We start from the raw sequence: 6,549 nt of genomic DNA on the forward strand, positions 1-6,549 counted from the left end.
GAACGGCAGTTTTTCCTAGCGGTGTCATATGAAATTGTCACCCATAATTATAACCCTAGTATCGATCTATTGCATTTCAATCTGTTTTAGGGTTAGGGCTAGTTAGGGTTAGTTAGGGTTAGGTGTGGGGGGAAGGGTATCTTTTTTCTTCACAAATGTAAATAAACCCAATCTGTTTCTTAAACTAGGGCCATATTCATACGGCACAGAATGTTTTCACCTCAATAGATGTCATTAATTGGTTGAAATTGCAGAAATTGAAGAAAAAAAAACAAATATCTTACAAACTATAGAATTTTCTCAATAAAGCCAAAAGAAAAAGATGTCTTATAAACACATTCTACCAGTATATGAAATTTAAAATTTTTTAGTTACCTAGAAATTATGTTAAAAACTGCCGTTCAAACCGAAAATATCCAAAGAATTAAGTCAGATGCAATGTAATTTGAAATAATGTCGATATACTAATGTCAAGCAAAACATAAAATGAAATCCGTTGTAGGGACTTCTTAAGTGGCCTCAATTACGTCGTTTTAGTGAAAGTAGAAAGCGGTTTGTAATTTCTAGTTATTGTTACTCTACCTAATATTTCATGTCTAAGCAGGCTACAGTATTTAAATAAAATAATGATAAAAAAAATAATAAATAGAAAACGACGAGGATGAGATTCGAACTCACGCGGGGAGACCCCAATGGATTAGCAGTCCATCGCCTTAACCACTCGGCCACCTCGTCAACGAGTAATAATTACTCATTGTTCTCTTTATTGCTAGATTAGTAACAAACGATAACTGTTTAACAGTTGAATGTTTATCGCTGTCTTTATTGATTTCTTCGACATAACATATAAATGCCAACGTAGTGAACTTTTTGATTGAATTATTTCGCTACGAGTTAAAAACGTGCTTGGATGTTAATTGTGAACTGCGTACTGGTGCTCATAGAAACGTCACAAAAATGATGGCCAGTTTTCCCTTTGTAAAGAAATTTGCTGAATTTGTAAGTGATAAAAAGATATAAGATAGGTGGAGATAGAGTTGGATTGGCGGAGTTTGCCCGAGTTTGCAAGAGATTGGCGGAGTTTGCCAGAGTTTGCTAGAGATTGGCGGAGTTTGCAGTAGATTGCCAGAGATCGGCGGAGTTTGCCGTAGATTGCCGGAGATTGCTGGAGATTGCAGGAGTTTGCCGGAGATTTCCGGAGTTTGCCGGAAATTGCCAGAGTTTGCCGGAGATTGCCGGAGTTTGCCGGGGATTGCTAGAATTTGCTGGAGTTTGCCGGAGATTGTCGGAGTTTACCGGAGATAGCCGGAGATATCCGGAGATTGCCGGAGATAACCGGAGATTGACTGAGATTGACCGAGATTGACCGAGATAGCCGGAGATTGACCGAGATAGCCGGAGATTGACCGAGATAGTCGGAGGTTGACCGAGATAGCCGGAGATGAAGGAATAGCATTTTGGAAGATTTCCCAATAATGCTCGGTGTTAAAACACCTGGGAGAGAGTGAGATAGAGTGAGATTGGCGGAGATAGAGTGCGATAGGCGGAGATAGAGTGAGATGGGCGGAGATAGGTGAAGATTGGCGGAGATTGGCGGAGATAGGCGGAGATAGGCGGAGATGGGCGGAGATTGCCGGAGATTGCCGGAGATTGCCGGAGATTTCCGGAGATAGGCGAAATAGCATTTTGGGAGATATCCCAACACTGTTGGGTGTTAAAACACCTGAGAAAGAGGTAGAGAGTGAGATTGGCGGAGATTGGCGGAGATTGGCGTCGATGGGTAAAGATTGGCGGAAATTTGCGGACATAGGCGGAGATTGTCAGAGATACGCAGCGAGACGCGGAGATAGGCGGCATAGCATTTTGGGAGATTTCCCAATAATCCTGGGTGTTAAAACACCTGGGAGAGAGTGAGATAGAGTGAGATAGGCAGAGAGATTGGCGAAGATAGGTGGAGATGGAGTGAGATTGGTGTCGTTTTCCGGAGTTTGCCGCAGATTGGCGGAGTTTTCCGGAGATTGACGGAGTTTGTCGGAGATTGCCGGAGATTGCTGGAGATAACCGGACATAGCCGGACATAGCCGGAGATAGTCAGAGATTGCCGGTCATTGCCGGAGTTTGTTGGAGTTTGCGGGAGATTGCCAGAGTTTGCCGGAGATTGCCGGAGATTGCCGGAATAGCATTTTGGGAGATTTCCCAATAATGCTGGGTGTTAAAACACCTGGGGAGAGTGAGATATAGTGAGATAGGCGGAGATAAATTGAGATAACCGGATATAGATTGCGATAGGCAGAGATAGAGTGAGATAGGCGGAGATAGATTGAGATAGGCGGAGATGGAGTGAGATAGGCAGAGATAGGCGGAGATAGGCGGAGATGGGAGGAGGTTGGCGGAGATTGGTAGAGATAGGCGGAATAGCATTTTGGGAGATTTCCCAATAATGCTGGGTGTTAAAACACCTGGGAAAGAGGGAGAGAGTGAGATTGGCGGAGATTGGCGTAGATGGGCGGAGAATGGCGGAAATAGGCGGAGATAGGCGGAGATGGAGTGAGATAGGCGGAGATAGAGTGAGATTGGCGGAGATAGGCAGAGATGGAGTGAGATTGGAGGAGTTTGCTTGAGATTGCCGGAGATTGGCGGAATAGCATTTTGGGAGGTTTCCCAATAATGCTGGGTGTTAAAACACCTGGGAGAGGTGAGATAGAGTGAGATAGAGTGAGATAGGCGGAGATAGAGTGAGACAGGCGGAGATAGGGTGAGATAGGCGGAGATAGGCGGAGATAGAGTGTGATAGGCGGAGATATGCGAAAATAGAGTGAGATAGGCGGAGATAGAGTGAAATAGGCGGAGATAGGAAGAGATAGAGTGAGATTGGCGGAGTTTGCCGGAGATTGCCGGAGTTTGCTTGAGATTGCCGGAGATTGGCGGAATAGCATTTTGGGAGGTTTCCCAATAATGCTGGGTGTTAAAACACCTGGGAGAGGTGAGATAGAGTGAGATAGAGTGAGATAGGCGGAGATAGAGTGAGACAGGCGGAGATAGGGTGAGATAGGCGGAGATAGGCGGAGATAGAGTGTGATAGGCGGAGATATGCGAAAATAGAGTGAGATAGGCGGAGATAGAGTGAAATAGGCGGAGATAGGAAGAGATAGAGTGAGATTGGCGGAGTTTGCCGGAGATTGCCGGAGTTTGCTTGAGATTGCCGGAGAAATCCGGAGTTTGCCGGAGATTGCCGGAGATTGGCAGAATAGCATTTTGGGAGGTTTCCCAATAATTCTGGGTGTTAAAACACCTGGGAGAGAGTGAGATAGAGTGAGATAGGCGGAGATAGAGTGAGATAGGCCGAGGTAGAGTGAGATAGGCCGAGGTAGATTGAGATAGGCGGAGATAGAGTGAGATAGGCGGAGATAGAGTGAGATAGGCGGAGATAGAGTGAGACAGGCGGAGATAGAGTGAGATAGGCGGACATAGCGTGAGATAGGCGGAGATAGGCGGAGATTGGCGTAGATTGGCGGAGATTGGCGTAGATTGGCGGAGATAAGCGGAGATTGCCGGAGATAGGCGGAATAGCATTTTGGGAGATTTCCCAATAATGCTGGGAGAGAGGGAGAGAGTGAGATTGGCGGAGATTGGCGTAGATGGGCGGAGATCGGCGGAGATTTGCGGAAATTGGCGGAAATACCCGGAGATAAAATAAAATAAAAAAAATAAAATAAAATAAAATGAAGTAAAAATAAGAAAATAAAATAAAATAAAAATAAAATAAAATAAAAAATAAAATAAATATTTTTATTTTATTTTATTTTTTGAATTTAAAAAATTTATTGTATTATTTAATCTTTTATTAATTTTTTAAATCAAAAATTTTTTAAATTTGTTTTTTTAATTTGTTTGTCGGAGATTGGCGGAGTTTGCCGGAGATTGCCGTAGATTGGCAATTTTATTTCATTTTATTTTATTTTTGTATTATTTTATTTTATTTTATTTTATCTTTTATTAATAAATAAAATAAAAAAAATAAAAGTGAATGAAAATAAAATAAAAACAATAACATGAAAATAAAATAAAAACAATACAATAAAAAATAATAAAAATGAAATAAAATAAAATTAAAATAAATAAAAACAAAAAATAAAATAAATTAAGAATAAAAAATAAAACAAAAAAAATAAAATTGTAAATTAAAATAAAATAAAATAAAATAAAAAATAAAATATAATAAAAAAAATAAAAAAAATAAAATAATAAAATAAAATTAAAAAATATAAAAAAATATATAAAAAATATAAAATAAAATAAAATGAAATAAAATGAAATAAAATGAAATAAAAATAAAATAAAATTAAATAAAATGAAATGATAAAAAAAAAATTATAAATTAAAATAAAACGAAATAAAAAAATAAAATAAAATAAAATGAAAATAAAAATAAAAAATAAAATAAGATAAAAATAGAATAAAAAAATAAAACAAAACAATAAAATGAAAAAAATAGATAAATGAAAAAATTAAAAATAATAAAATATTTATTTTTTATTTTATTTTATTTTACTTTTAATTTAATTCTTTTATTAATAAATAAAATTAAAAAATAAAAGTTAAAAAAAATGTAGGAAAGTAAAGTAAGGTAAGGTAAGGTAAAGTAAAGTAAGCAAGTAAGTACGTATGTATCTATGTATGTATGTATGTATGTTTGTATGTTTGCATGTATGTATGTCAGTATGCATGCATCTATGGTTCTCCTTTCCATTTTGACTGTCTTTGAGCCTGTCATCTTGCATCCTTTCCATTTTGACTGCCTATGAAGTCTACCAAAAGTACTACTAGCCCTGCTGATTCTGTATGAAATTTCATCAGTAGTGCGCAAAGTACTTCCTAAATAAATAAATCTAGGTACAGTTTCCATCCTTTGACCATTCACAGTTATAAAAGGTTCCATATACATCTTGTAGGGAGCAGGCTGCTACATTATAACAGTTTTTTAGATTGATTGTTAGACCCAATGCTGCACATGCTGCAGAAATCACATTCTGCCATACAGTAACTCAATAAGGTGAGAATGCAGAACTTTCGCTTTGACACAGAGTCTTTTGAGATTGAACAGTTTTCCTGTTGTCCTGTATCTTATATAGACCCCTTCAGGGCAATCTTTAAAAGCTAATTGAAAGACTATTGCGAAATATACAGTGTAGGAGCAAAACTTTCACCTTGCTTTACACCATTTTCTGCAGAAATTGGATCTAATGTACCTCCAACATTAACTCTCTTCCATCTTGTCATGAAATTGTCTAAGCATTCTCACAAATTTTGCAGGGCATCCTAGCTTTTCTAGGATCTCACAAAGTGCAATTCTATTGGTAAAATCAAATGCTTTTGTTAGGTCAATGAAAACCTGGTGTAAGTCCATATCCTGTTCAACGCACTTCTCTTGCAACTATCTAGCTGAAAATATCATATCCACAGTACTCCTACTATCCTTAAACCCATATTGCAATTCTGGTAGAATTTCATCAGCTATGTGCAGAAGCAATCTATCCAGCATCACACTACAGAGGACCTTTCCAGCAACAGCTAACATAAAGATGTCGTGATAATTATCACAGACATCCTATCCACCTTTAGATTTATATTGTATCTCCATAGTTGCATCAGGCCAATCAGGAGGAACCTCTTCACTTTGCCAAACCCTCTGAATCACATCCGTCAACATTGCACAAAGATGATACTACTATATTTATATATCTCTGCACCAAGTCCATCCATACAAGGAGCCTTTCCATTGATCAATTTCCTGATTGTTGCTTTTATTTCAGCCAGGTCTGGAATTTCTGCTATGAGATGTTTTATTGGTCTCTCAGGTATATTATCAAAAAAAAGAGAGATCAACTTCAGTGGGTCTATTGATCAACTCATCAAAATGTTCTTTCTATCTCCCAACAGTATCTTTAAGATTTGTTAATATTGTTGCGAGTTCAGCTTGAGGACAGAGACGGCGACCCACATTTGGAATATATCCATTGTCCTGTCAGATTCAGGTGGATTAATTGGTTCTGTTTGGAACTACGACCCCTTTCAGGTGAACCAAAGTTCGCTCTAAGCACCGCTTAAAAAGGAAGAACCTTGAGCTGTACACACAGTTGGCCGGAAACTCTGCTAGAGACGAGTCAGTCGAAGACAGAGCAAGTAACAGGTTGTTTTCTGCTGTGACAGATGAAAGACAGGGAAGGTTAAGGAATTAAGAGACTGCAGCGAGAGGGCTTGGCAATCACAGTAGTAATTGTCTGAAATTGTGGCAGACGGAAAGGGAACGTCCGGTAAAGTTTTGTTTGTATTTAATTATGTATTGATATGCGTTACGATGTAAAGAGACTGTAAAAGAAAAAAAAGAGAAAGAAGAAAGAGAGAGAAAAAAAAGGAGGACTTTGATATAGTCGATAATGAACATTGAACTGTAACGTGAATTGTTGTGATACGAACATTATGTAATGTATCGAACTGTTCTGATTGGACCGTAACGCATCGTGAACATTATTTGATCTGAACTTGCTT

General features: G+C 38.2%; 1 non-coding gene across 1 annotated transcript; it reads right to left on the minus strand.

Moving 5' to 3' along the window:
- Nucleotides 1-653: 653 nt before the first annotated feature.
- Nucleotides 654-735, minus strand: Trnas-gcu. The gene has a single exon. It is a non-coding gene; the product is annotated as a tRNA-Ser (tRNA).
- Nucleotides 736-6,549: the final 5,814 nt, after the last annotated feature.

The sequence above is a fragment of the Octopus sinensis genome, linkage group LG7, assembly GCF_006345805.1.
Source record: "Octopus sinensis linkage group LG7, ASM634580v1, whole genome shotgun sequence".
Lineage (NCBI taxonomy): Eukaryota > Metazoa > Mollusca > Cephalopoda > Octopoda > Octopodidae > Octopus > Octopus sinensis.